The sequence below is a fragment of the Mytilus edulis genome, chromosome 12 (assembly GCF_963676685.1).
Source record: "Mytilus edulis chromosome 12, xbMytEdul2.2, whole genome shotgun sequence".
Taxonomy (NCBI): Eukaryota; Metazoa; Mollusca; class Bivalvia; order Mytilida; family Mytilidae; genus Mytilus; species Mytilus edulis.
In genome coordinates, this window is record NC_092355.1 from 16,330,247 (window position 1) to 16,344,810 (window position 14,564).

Genomic DNA, 14,564 nt, shown 5'->3' on the forward strand with positions numbered 1-14,564 from the left:
GGTCAAAAATTGGTGATGACAATCAATCTTAATCAATTTGCATGCTCATTATGAGAGTTCTAAAGATATGAGTTTGAAACAAAAATTGTTACCTTCTCAAAAAGATTTTAGATAAAAAGATCCCAATTCAAGAAAAATTAGAAGAATTATTAATATTTTAAACTGCAGTTAAGTCATAATTACACAAAACTGGTACCGTCTGTAAATTTTGATAAAAGTGGGGAAAATTCCTCAAACAATTTCATACTAGGAGTTTCACAACTTCAACATGAGTGCAATGATCTTTCATTGAAGTTTTGATGGTACAAGAAACACTGAAAATATAAAATACAAATTTATTAAATGCAAAATAGTGGTATGAAGTAGAAAACTTTTTAGGACCAAATTTAGAAAGAAAAATTGTGAACTAAAGAAATGGTAAAAAATGCTGATTCTTTAGAATAAAAAAACAATTGTCCAAATTCAAATTGCATGTGATAAAAATCATTAAATTTTAAACTATAATGACTGAAGAAAAAAGTTCCAAAATTTACAATTCAAAAGAAACATTTTTGTTCCCAAATCAAGTTTGATACATGTATCATATTAATTGCAGGTGATGTCAAAATTTTGTTTTTCATAAGACTGCTTCCAAAAACCTCTGTTTGAAAAGAAAAGAAATCACTGATATCTTGACATTAATAGAGATGGATTAGCACAAGGTAACTCTTGGAATGACTGGTTCCTTAAATGGAGGATAACAGTCAGAACTAGCTCCAGTCAATACACAGACAGGAAATAGCTCTTTTTGGCCATTTGTAGAGGAAACAAATCCCATGTAATAACGTAAATAGTTTTTTTCCATCTTCAAATGATAAAAAAGCAATTATTTAAACCCCCCCCCCCCCCCATGGGTGGTTTAAGCCATTTCTAAAGAGAGTTCAAACTAGTTTATGTTCTGATTCAATTGCATTGATCATCAAAAAATTGTAAGGGTTCCATAGAACCCAGTGTCTGAGATTCACTGTAGCAATCCCTAGTCTTTTTCTTATCTTTTGATTGTTACAGATGCTTCTGTCCAAGTTTGGTAAAAATCCAGGATAGTTTATGAATCTAATAAATGTTTTAAAACTTCAGATTGTATTTAAGGTTAACTAAGTCCATTTATAAGTAAAATACGGAAAAACAGGAACAAAGTTTTAAATAATTTTCCTTCTAGATACTAGCTTTTGATCGTAAACAAGCTTCTGTCCAAGTTTTTTTACAAATCCAAAATATTTTAAGAAGTTATTAAAATTTTAAAAACTTTTAACCACAGAGTGAATGTATTGTATCCTGGCATTTATAAGTAAAATATGGAAAAATTAATTTGTTTTATTTACAAAATTTACTTCTGGATACTATCTTATAATCATAAACAAGCTTTTGTCGAAGTTTGGTAGAAATCCAGAATAGTTTTAGAAAGGAGTGAATATTTGTGATCGGCAACGACGACGCCGCTGACAGAATGTAGGATGACTAGGTCTCATTTTTTTCAACTAAAATTGAAGGCTGGAAAAAAAGTATTAATGGTATTTTACATTTACAGTTACATTAAGTTAAATTCCCAGTAAAATATATAATCAGCAAAATGCATAGTATTTTTTTTTATTTGAATTGTCTATAAAAGATTCACTTATGATAATTCTTATAACAATACTTCATGGTTTGTTGGAGTAATTAAACTATATTGGCATGTTTTAATTTCTAGAATAAAAACTAAAGAGTACAAAATGGTGAAGTGATAATTTGCACTTCACAATGTCAACAGGAGGAAAAATAATAAATAAAAAATAAAAGAAGGTAATAATGGGAGTCAAGTTTAAAAAGAATGTTTAATAAAATTTGTTGAATAGTGTTTAATAGTGTTTAATCAAATTTTGCAGAGGTACATGCTTCCAATTGGCTTCGCTCAGAGTTACTACCTCTAATTGGGACCACTCTGCCAGGGGTACTGCTTCTAATTAGCTTTAGCAGACAGAGGTATATATGTACTGCTTCCAATTGGCTTCGCAACAAGACAGAGGGTATGTGCTCCCAATTAGCTTCACTAAGAGGTACGTGCTTCCAATTGGCTTCGCTCAGACAAATGTACTATTTCCAGTGTTGAAATGGTACTGTAAGCAAGTCTGTACTACATCCAGCATAGTAAATGGTACATAATTGCAAGTCAAATGTCGTCCAAATTTACAAAAACATATTTTATTTTTACATTCTTGATCCAGTTAAAGATAATTCACATCTACCTTCACTCCCTATTTATAATTTATCCTGATGGTGTCATTGTGAAATGCAAATTATCATTACAAAATTCTGTACTTTCCTGTAATTGCAATCCTGATGATGTTCCGTAGCAGTCCCTAAAGTCTTTTTTTATCTTTTAATTGAAAGAAGCTTTTGTCCAAGTTCTGTTCAAGTTTGGTAAAAATCCAGAATAGTTTATGAATCTAAATAAATGTTTTAACAAGAGGCTGTCACAACGACAGCAAACCGGATTTATTAACATTTATTTATGTCCTGTTAATATCACAAGAACCATAACTGATGAACGGTGAAAGTGAAAATCGTCAATATCAAATTTGACATCCATTTTGTCATCAGTATCAACATATTAAAATTTGAAAAGCTTAGGTTGAATGGTTCATGAGTAAATGCAACAACATGAATGGAAACGCCATTTTTCGATCTTTCAAGAACCATAACTGATGAACGGTTAAAGTCAAAATCGACATTATTGTACTTGACCTCCATTTTGTCATCAGTAACAACATATTAAAATTTGAAAAGCTTTGGTCGAACAGTTCATGAGTAAATGCACGGACACGACTGGAAAAGCCATTTTTCAATCTTTCAAGAACCATAACTCCTGAACGGTAAAAGTCAAAATCGTAATTATAAACCAAATATTTACTAAATATTTTTAAATCGAATAAAAATTACACTGATTAGAAAAATATGATGTTGAATGGACAAAGAAGACATAAACAAATAGTCTGTTCCCAGAAATTATTTTTAGAATTTTCATCATAAAATTAAAATTTGAAACAAGTTATCTCCCTTGCTTAAAAGTAATGGATGTTGCTTATATACAACATTTGAGGCTTAATGATAAAACTTGATTACAAATTTTTTCAAGCAAAAAGTGAATACTGTGGATTCACTATCATTGACAGTTTTTTTTTTATTATTATTCATGAGAACCACAAATTTTAGTTTTTCACAAGATTATTTTTTTGGGGATTTGTATGGAGAATTTGTAAAATGTCTGAATGAAAGCATATTATTGGGGATTAGAGTTGAAAAATTAACCCAAGAATGAGATATCTGAAGCAAAATAGATTTTACTACCATTTAATGCTAGGGATGATTATTTAAATTTCTCTGGGAAATGATGATAGTTTTAAGATAACTCAGAATGAAATTTTTTTTAGGGGGTGTGTCAAATGATTTAATTAATTGCTTTCCCATTTGGTTAAAGATTTAAGTGATTTTTATAGATAAGAGATATATCCAATTAGATTATAATTTTTAAATGTTACTTCACCATTACCTTGTTAGCAATAAGTGCTTTAAAGAAACAGATACCCTGAAATAATTTTGTTGACGCTCAAGTAAATAACATTTCGGGTAATTTTTCACAATACTGTATTTGAATTCAATTTAAGATTCAAATATACATTTAATTTTTTCGTTTCCAATACATCATAATATGTCAAATACAATTTAGAATTTGATTTAAGACATTTGCTTTTGATATTGTATCAAAAATTATAAAAAGTTCAAAGTAGCTTTAAGCTCCAAATTGGTTTTTGTTTAATATTTAAATGACCGTACAAGTATCAAATACTTTCATTTCAGAATTACATATAAAGATTCCTTTGAAAGCAGAACACTCGAAAACCATAACATTATCCAAAGAACAAATGAAAAAAAACAGAAGAAAAAAACCAGACACTAACTACTGAAAGCTACACCAAAAAGAAACTATGTTATATATTAGTAAGAGACGCAGCGCTCAAAGCTCAATGTATTTCTGAAATGATAATTTGATATTTGTTTAATCTTCAAAAACAACTTTCAAGATGAACAATAATGTTCAGCTATGAAACTTTAAATGCAGATGACTGTGACCTAAATGTAGTTTCAAGTACAAATGTACTATGTTATTCTCCAATTTGACAATCAAGATGTATTGAAAACAGTAAAAAAATTGGGGAAATTGTTTAATTACAAATCTGAAATTTCAGTTTTTATCCTTTCAAACTGGTGTACCACCAAAAATTGCATGAATTGCGATGCAAACCCAATTTCAACCACCCAAAAGCACTGGCAATGCAAACAAGACAATGTTTAAAAATGTTTTATCAATATCAGTTGATCATTGGACCCAACGACCTAAAATGTTTTACAACTTAATAAACCTCATCTAAAGTTATTTCAACTATCACCATTTCTACATTAATCAATTTGACAAAATATTATAAACAAATCAAATAAGCGGGCTTTCCACTCTGGGTTAATCTCCAACCTCTTTTTTTTTAGCTTAGACTGTTGTTGAATATTAAAGTATGCCAAATTGAACTACTGAAATTTATGTGCATTTTACTGCATTCCAGAAGAAAATTTTGTTCAATGGTTTAATAATCGGGGACGCTTTTTGTGTATGTTGTAATCAAATCAAATCAATCTTCTTTCTGAGTTTTTTATTTAATTTCCAGTTTTTATAGTACCTTCTAAATTGTATCTATACATCGCTATTGAATGCCCGATTTTTTTTTTTTAAATTTCCAGTCAAAATTCTAACTACGTTGTTCTCATGAAATGCTAACTAAAAATACTGTCATCTATGTATTCAAACTGAATATGTTCTAAAGGAAAATACTTTTTGGTAAGTTTTAAATATTAAATGAAACTGATTCAAGAATCCACCGAAAAGAATGTAATAAGTACCACTTGAATTTATATTGGCATATTTATCTCGATATTTTTTTAATTATGAGAATAAAGAAGAAGGTGTTATGCTATTATTAATCAAATGATCATTTGGCTTCTATAATAAATAACATGAGGAAAACTTTTATAATTAAAAATGGCTCATCATAATCCAGAAACAATTTGTTAAAAATTTTGATGGTCAATATTTGTGATAATCATAAACGATTTTGTTTTATATATAAATATTAACTAATTTTAGAAATTCAGAATCAAATTCAATCACATTTTCCCAATTACTAAATGCTTCTTCCATAAAATAGTGGAGGAGGCTTTTTCACCTGGGCAAACTGATTTCAATTCAGATAGAATCACATTTAAGCAGTATATATTAATAATAAAATACCCTAGGTTTAATAATGTACCCCCTCAACTTTCCCAAGAGTAAAATATACATGGATTTTGATCTTGGCATAGTGTACCTGAATTTTACTTCCCAAATTTAGACACTTAGTTGAAATACCATATCGTATCGAAACCTTCATTTCATACGAGTTACCTCCCCTTCTAATTTAGTGAATTTTTATTTCACTACTCAGTGGCGAATCCAGAATTTTTCATGAGACGGTCAGCTCCAGTCATGCTACAGTGATTCCTTATATAATCTTCCCACAAAAGGGGTGGGGGGGGCAAGACTCCCTGGATCCACCTATGCTACTGTCATTCAAGATATCAGTGTTTTCATGTAAACCCAAGTCATTATTTGTTATTTTACCTTAGATTTCTGTAAAAAAAGATACATTATTAAATTTTGGAACAGTTCAATTGTAAAAATTCATAGAAGCATATCTTAATTTACTCAAAAAAATATAGAAAATTGTTATTTATAATCTTTTATTTAACACATTTAATAATTTGGTTATGCATGAAAAAGGTTTGAACATTTCTTTTTTCATTCATTGATTAAAGTAAATTAACATTTCCAATTTTTTTTTCTATTCAAGAAATTATTTACTTATTATATTAAGTAAAACATTTTGAAGAAAGAGATGAAAAAACACATAAAAAATTCATGTTGCATTTTGACAATTTTTGATAGAAAAAATGGAGCAAAGAATGAAAAAAAACCATTTAACTTAAACAATTAGTAAATAAGTTAACATATCAAATACTTGCTACCATTCTGTGGTGCCTGAGATCACCCTTTTTTTTTTTTGTTGGTGCTTGGTGTCTGAGATCATTCCTGGTCTTTGGTAAGGTTGGTTTGTTGTGCCGGAATCATCCCTGGTCTTTGGAAAGGTTGGTGCTTGGTGCCTGAGATCATCCCTGGCTCTTTAGTTTGGTTGGTGCATGGTGCCTGAAAACCTCTCAGGTCTTCGGTTGGGTTGGTGCTCTTTGCCCTAGTTCATGCCTGTTCTTTGTTTTGGTTGGTGCTCAGTGCTGGAGATCATCCCTGGTCTTTGGTTGGATTGGTGCTTGGTGCTCTCAGGTCTTTTGTTGGGTTGTTGCTGTACAATATTTTGTTATCAGTGTAGACAATTTTCTGTCATTTCTTTTGGTTATGTTTTGTCTTGTCTTTTTTCACCACATGGTTTAATATTGGCCCTTTGGTATATTCCTTTTTTGTGTATCTCTTGTTTATCATTGTACCTGACTGTTTGAATTTTTAGGATAATTGTAGAAATGCTATTAGCGATATGCTATTCCTAGATGTTCCAGGACATGAATAACTTCTTGATTACACTGTGTGTGCTGCTTCATTGAAAAAGGGTGAAAATTAATGTGTCTGGTGTGTTAAATTTTGTGAGGTAGGATATTTCTGGTGTTCCTCCAAATTTGTACACCAGTTAATACTTCTGATTGATTTTTTCTGTGTGTTTTATCTCATTGACAAAAATACACAAAAAGACGGAAATAATAAATACCGTATACCTATACATCTTTGTAAGAACTCTGAAATGGATATGAAAAAGAGCGATTAGTAATTTATCACTTCCATCAAAAAAAAGGACATACAGAAATCTATATGCCACTTTTCTTCATCTGTTACAACATAGCCATACTCTGGGTCTATGGATGAGGTTGCATCTACAACAAAAAAAAATGTAAATTATTAGTGTTGGAGAACGTTGGTGTCATTTCCATCAAATGGGTCCATGACTGAAACATCCTCTCGGCTGCATCTGTAAAAAAAAATCTGTAGTGTGTTGGAGAACGTTGGTGTCACTTTCATCAAACGGGCCCTTTAACAAGCTCATGGTAGAGTGATCTTGTTACTATTGTATAGTGCTGCGGAAACTATGCGCTACCCTCCCTGGTCTAGTACAACGGAGTCTATTCAAGGTCTATGACTGTAACATCCCCCTGCTGCAATCTGCAAAATTCAAAATTATAAAATTAAACATCTGTTGGTGAACTCTGAAAAGAAACATAAATACATTATACAACATTACACATATATAAGAATAAAATCAATTAAACTTTATTTTATTTTCTTTGAAGTAAATTTCAAAAATTAAATATATATTTTTTTAAATTAACTTTTTTTACTTTATTTTTAGTGTAGCTCTTGTTGATCATTATACCGGACTGTTTACTATTAGAGATATTCTATTTCTAGATGTTCAAGGACATGCATACATTCTTGATTACACTGTGTATGCTCACTATGCTGCTTCAATGAAAAAAGGTGAAAATAAGATGTTGTGTTTAATTTTGTGAGGTAGGATATTTTTTGTGTTCCAGGGTGTTCTGTCTCAAATTACACCAGTTTTAAAATACTTCAGATTGATTTGTTCTGTATGTTTTCTCTCATTGACAAAAACACACAAAAAGACAAAAATAATAAATATTGTATACCTTAACATCTTTGTAAGAACTCTGAAATGGATATAAATAAGAAAGATTAGTAATTTATCACTTTTATACAAAGAAATGGACATACAGAAATCTATATGCCACTTTTCTTCATCTGTTACAACATAGCCATACTCTAGGGTCTATGACTGAGGTTGCATCTAAAACAAAAAAAAATTGTAAATTATTAGTGTTTGAGAACGTTGCATGACTGAAACATCCTCTCGGCTGCATCTGCAAAAAAATCTGTAGTGTTTTGGAGAACGTTGGTGTCACTTTCATCAAATGGGCCCTTTAACAAGCTCATGGTAGAGTGATCTTGTTACTATTGTATAGTGCTGCGGAAACTATGCGCTACCCTCCCTGGTCTAGTACAACGGAGTCTATTCAAGGTCTATGACTGTAACATCCCCCTGCTGCAATCTGCAAAATTCAAAATTATAAAATTAAACATCTGTTGGTGAACTCTGAAATGAAACATAAATAAATATACAACATTACATACGGGCATATAAGAAAAAAATCAATTAAACTTTATTCTATTTTCTATAAAGTAAAATTCAAAATTTTTTATTTTTTTTTAATTAACTTTTTTTTACTTTATTTTTCCATGAAATTTAGCATTGTAACTGCTGTAAAAGTACCAAAACTATTGCCTTTTGGCTTAGTTAGTCTGTTTCTTATGTTACCTTTTCTGACATGGGACACAGACTTCTTTTTAATTGAGTTTTACTGTGTGAATTGTTTTTTCTATGTTGGCTCCTAGAGGTATAGGTGTGGGTTGAGATCTCTCAAACCTGTTTAACCCACTGTATTTATGCACCTGTCTCTAGTTAGAACCCTCTGGCCTTTGTTAGTCTTGTATGTTTTTTTAGTTTTAGTTCATTTATGTTTTTGAGTTTAGTATGACATCCACTTTTACTGAACTAGTACACATTTTTGTGTAGGGCCTGCTGAAGCCTGCCTCCTGATGCTGAGTTTTCTGGTTGAGTTGAAGAGCCATTAGTGGCCTACGGCTGTTTTCTGCTCTTTGGTTGGGTTGATGTCTCTGACATTATTTTCAATTTTGTATAAGATTTGTATTTTTTGTTGGAAAAACCAGTCACCAAACCTGTTGTGTGCGGTGGCTCCCTTGTTTCATTTTTTTAGTTTGACATTCTGTTCTTTTTATTATCTGACCAAGCTGAGCAACCTTCTACTACAACGGTACCTATTAAATGTTGCATGCATACAGACTAAAATGAGGTTGAATTATAGTCTTGGAAAAAAATGATAAATAAGCAATGTTTTTAGCTCATTTTTACAAAATTTAACTAAACAGACTGCTACCCGTTGGTTTTCCCATTTGAATGGTTTTACACTAGTAATTTTTGGGCCCTTTATAGCTTGTCGTTCGGTGTGAGCCAAGGCTCCGTGTTGAAGGACGTTCATTGACCTATAATGGTTTACTTTTATAAATTGTTATTTGGATGGAGAGTTGTCTCATTGGCACTCACACTACATCTTCCTATATCTACTTGCTAATTGCATGTCATTACTCCATTATTCTACTTTAATTTATGTTAATAAATGCCTCTTAATGTATTTTTTCAAACTTTTAAAAAGTGAATGGAAGCTGACACAAATACACAAGATAATTAAGTAATTTTTTTTTTAACAATTTCAAGCTCCTATGTGTATAACACATCAAACCTTAAGCTTAGCTTTACAAATTTGATGGTATCTTTAATGTTTTTTTAGTGAAAGTGACAAGCTCTTTGTGAAAAAAGCATATTCTAATATTGCACAAACCATAAGCCTTGCTATCATCAGTAAATTTGGTGAAAATATTAAAATCAAATCTTCTTATCATGCAGAAAAAGTTATGCTGCACTTTGTTCAAACTCATTTATACTCTTCAGAAACTAAAAAAAAATCAGTCAAAAGTCAATCAAATGTTTAGCATTGACAATGCATTGAACATTTCAATAGAACTAACATACATAAGGTCTTTATGACTCAAGAGGTCAAAGCCCATGAAACAACCAACAATGACAAAATGCTTTCCATGACCTCAACCAAGTCACCACTTAGGCCATTCAACTTCAATAAACATTTTGTTTGTCTTAGTCAAAGTCAAAGTGCAGTGCTAGTCAAATAGTCTCAACAGAGTAGAAATGAGTAAAAAAAATTAATATTAAATGTTTTTGAAGATAATTGAACATTTTTAAAATGATATTTATTTCAAGATGTAGGACACACATTGGACATTTTATTGTGCTGATTTGGGTCTCCATGCTGTGGTATTTTGTTAGAAGAATGGCATCCTACATCTTAGCCTTGGAATTTATTTTGGAAAATGAAAAAAAAATTTTTGTTGATGTAAGCATGGCAAAAGGCAATTTAATGTAAACAATTTCTGTATTTCTTTTATCTTAGTTATCAATTACAGATATGAGGGGGGATAGGACCTTTATCGGGACTCCGGGATTGGGTGTTTTTAACCTTGGGATGTCGGGATTGACCCTTTCAAGATCCGGGAATTCTTTTTTTCGAATTTCAGGATGTCAAGATTTAAATTTATTTAAATTTGGGACCTCAGGATTTTGAGTTTTTAAGTCCAGGATTTCAGGATAAGTTTTCAGAATTATGATCCATGTGGTCACAGTTATCTCCCATTGATTAAAGGTAAGCTTCATCAAAACAACTCCATTCACTTGTTAAATTTTGAAAAATGACCAGAGCAACTGAATTAATTTTAAAGACCATCGAGGTAGTGGCCATTTTACTCAATAATAAGAGTATTTTTCTCTTGCAGGGGAGTCAAGATTTCCAATTATTTTGTTGTTTGTTAATTGCATCTGGCATTTTTTTTTTTAAAGATTAACAAATTACTTTATTCAAAATTTGAAACCCTTCAATTTGAAAAGTTTTCTGTATGAAATTTTGTAGTTTGGTTAGGCATTGCACAAAAAGGGTAGGCTTTATATAAAAAAAAGTTTCACCCTGCAACATGCTCATGTGCTTAGGTCAGATATTGGTGTGTATGTAAGTTATTTGTTAGTCTGTTCATTTTACTCACATATCTTTTACTTTTTGTGCTGACATTTTGGATGATTTACAAGTTCATGTATTGTATAAACATCAGTCTATAGTTGAAGACCTGTAGATGTCTTTGGTTATTTATTTTCATTGGGTAGCTGCCTTGTTGATTTATACCCTACACCCCCCTTTTTTCATAATGATGCATAATATCTAACCAACAAAAAGAATACTCACCAAGTTTGATTATAGATGAGGTTCTTACCATAATATTTGGTAACCCCAGATATACTTAACATCTGTCTTACTGTTCACATTGCTTACTCTTCAAGGTCATCAATCTCTCTTCTGCTCCCTGCTCAGTTGTTGGCTCCTCTAAAACATCATTTCTTTTTAATAAATATGAAAGAATGGAACTTAAAACTCTATATTATTAATCATTCTTTATAAATCTTGGTTCGTTGGCCGGGTCACTGGACACATTTTTAAAACTAGATACCCCAATGATGATTGTGGTCAAGTTTGGTTTAATTTGGCCCCGTATTTTCAGAGGAGAAGATTTTTTGTAAGAATTAACGACCACAGACTACAGACGACAACGACAGACGCCAAGTGATGAGAAAAGCTCACTTGGCCCTTCAGGCCAGGTGAGCTAAAAAAGAGTACTTAACTTATATTACCTTATTATAACTTATAATGATAACTTTCATTGATAAAATGTATGTCTGTATAAATGACTTGTATATCAATAGCAACAAAAAGTATATTTTCATACATTTAATTTTTTTTTAAAACTTATTCAAACTTTTGAGTGAAAATGATAAATTTTGTGCAAATTGATTATGTATGAGATGAAGAACAGCAATAAAAGCACTGTTCCTTTGTTGTTCGTTTATTTATGCTGTCTATGTACTGATTTTGTGTTCTGGATGGATATTCCTGTGTGCATATTCTTTGTTTACCAGCTATTAAACTGTAGCAATAGGTCTATCAAAGATGAATACCACTGTATACTTTAATGTCCAAATCATAATGGTAGTCAAATCTGAGAAAAGTTTATCAAAAAGAATTTTTGGAGAAATTCATCATCAAAAAACAAATCCAGAAGCATTCGGTCTCAAACACAAATGAAACATTTATGAATTTTTTTTTTAGGTATATTTAGTTTAGATCACCACAGAAACTTACAATCTAATTGTTAATATACATATAGCACAATATATTATCAGATAAACCTGCTAGTAATCCGGATGATAAAAAAAAAATTGATTAAGTTTTGTAATAAACTATTTGACTATACCTGTATTCACTTGGTCTACTGTATCAAGGGAAAATCAACATGTTTGTGAAATGAAGTTGATATACTGTCTTGCTTTCCTAGATGCATCTGACTACCAATTTAGATTTTAGATGACTAGGTTTGTTACTAAGTGTCAAAGTACTGAAAAGAAACATTTAATATTAAAATTATTCCAGAAAATATATTGCAAACAAAAAAGTATGTGTGTTTACTGTACCCATACCTTCCCTATATATATATAAAGTTTTGTTGGGAATATTTTTGATCTAGCAATGTTGCTCCCATAGACTATTTGAGTCTATTGACCCTACAATACAAGGTTTTCAACATAGAAGTTTTCAGTAAGTTTTGCCAACCAGTTCAAAAACTTTACACAAATTTGATTGGTTAAACTGTTAATTGTTCTCTAGACAGATACATGAATGTGAGCTCTATTCGTCTTGTTATATTTGCCACTGGACATTTTATTTGATGTATTTTCTTAAAAGGACAAATGTTCTTTTTTATATTTTATTTGCCCTGTACCAACGAAATTCGTGAAAATTAGTATGCAACGAATATTAATGAATCTGCAAGAACTGTTTAGTGTATATAGAAAGGACAGACCACCTAATAATAAATTGATTCGCTGAGCAAACAGTTGGGACAAAAATGGACACAATATCAGCACTAATAATTGATACAGGTCTGAATTTGGATTGCAATTAAATATTAGACACACAATATGTTTGTGAAATAGAATAACTGTAGTCAAAGAACTTAGAATTGAATTTATATTAAATATTTTGCTTTTACTGCAGTTCACTATGCTGTTGCGAATTGATTGGATTAACTACCTTACACTGCTTTAAAAATGTCTTTATTTCCCATTAACCAGGAAACCTTAAGTTTGTTTTCCCCCTTTTTTGCCCCCAATTCCTAAATGGTTTGAGCCATTACCTCCATAACCAATCCTATCCCTTTGTGGTACAAAAAACTTGTGGTATAATTTCAGACAGACAGACAGTCGGACGGCCGGAGACTGGACATTTGTATACTATATGTCCCATCAAAATTTTGACCGGAATATAGTCTAAAACTCTTCTAGTTTATAAAATCAATAAGAACAGACAAATCATGTATCCCAGCTCTCAAAAAAGATGGTAACCTCATAACTGCCATCATTGAAAAAGTCATTCATGATCAATTTCAGTCAGATATCACATCAGAACCAAATAACACCATAAAGGACCTAGTGAACATCCAAATATTCCACGCTTAACCATATCAACACCTGGCAGTATACACAACTTCTGAAAAACATAAAACCTTACAAAGCCTTTCAAAGCCACTGGTGAAATGTATACTCATTGAATGTCAATGGAATATACTGTGTATTTATTTTTATTCGTTGGATACCATTTATCGCGGTTTTTGTGGGTACAGTTGAACCCCAAATTTAAATGTTCAACGAATCATAAATTATTTATAGGCATAAATTGTATGCAGAGATTGGTAAAACCACAAATTAAATATCCACGAAAATGTAAGTTTTCCTCTCCACGAAAAATTGATACCCATAAAAATAAATGAATTCACAGTATTGTATATATATATCAAAAGGAGAAGTTGAGAATACTGACCTTATGTTTTTATAAAAATTAAATTAAGCTGTCCACCAAATATAAATACAAATTATTCCATAGAACGAATTGAACAGCCATTGACAGCATACACTACTCAGTTCAAAATAAATCCAATTCTAACTAACAATAGAATTTCCCTCCAAAATGACATATGACTTAATTAACCAATGATCATACAGATCAGAGTTTTCATAACACAAACTAGTAAAACCTAGAGAGTTAAAACCCATCGATCAAAACTCACTGAGCCATGACAAAGTCTTACAATAAATATAACCACTGATGCATGACTAAAAACTACTCACTAAATAATAAGAATTAACTCTATCAAACTTTTCAAGTAATAAATTATATCAAAATCTAATACAAAAATAAAAATATCAAAAATTGCAAGTTATACACATACACCATGTAGAGATTGTTAGTTTGTTGTTTGATAAATGTTCAGTGGCAAACATTTCATGCATATTAAGGATGTAGACAAATTATTAAGGCCAAATAAAAATATATGTGTGGTTCCGGTAACCCTACCGTCCCTAATTTTTCGGCTTAAAAAAAGCCTACCCTAAAGATTTTATTGTTATTTTTCATTAAGCACTGTTAAAGTCAGAATGTTGCTCCCATAGACTCAATGTAAAAAAAACCACCATAAAATAAAAAAAAATCCCTACCTACCTACCCTAACTTTTTTTCATCTATGTAACTGGAACCACACATACTTTTTTATTTGGCCTAATCAATCCAATGAAAATCAGCCCAACTGCCAATGGGAAAGAGGTAGTGGCAATTAATAATCCTTTTGAATACATGTA

At 31.0% G+C, this 14,564-nt stretch overlaps 1 long non-coding RNA gene across 1 annotated transcript; it reads right to left on the reverse strand.

Moving 5' to 3' along the window:
- Window positions 1-10,608: 10,608 nt before the first annotated feature.
- Window positions 10,609-13,856, reverse strand: LOC139497305 (uncharacterized). Its single transcript, XR_011657745.1, has 3 exons — window positions 13,750-13,856; window positions 12,128-12,268; window positions 10,609-11,202 (listed from the first exon to the last, which is right to left on the reverse strand). It is a non-coding gene; the product is annotated as an uncharacterized lncRNA (long non-coding RNA).
- Window positions 13,857-14,564: the final 708 nt, after the last annotated feature.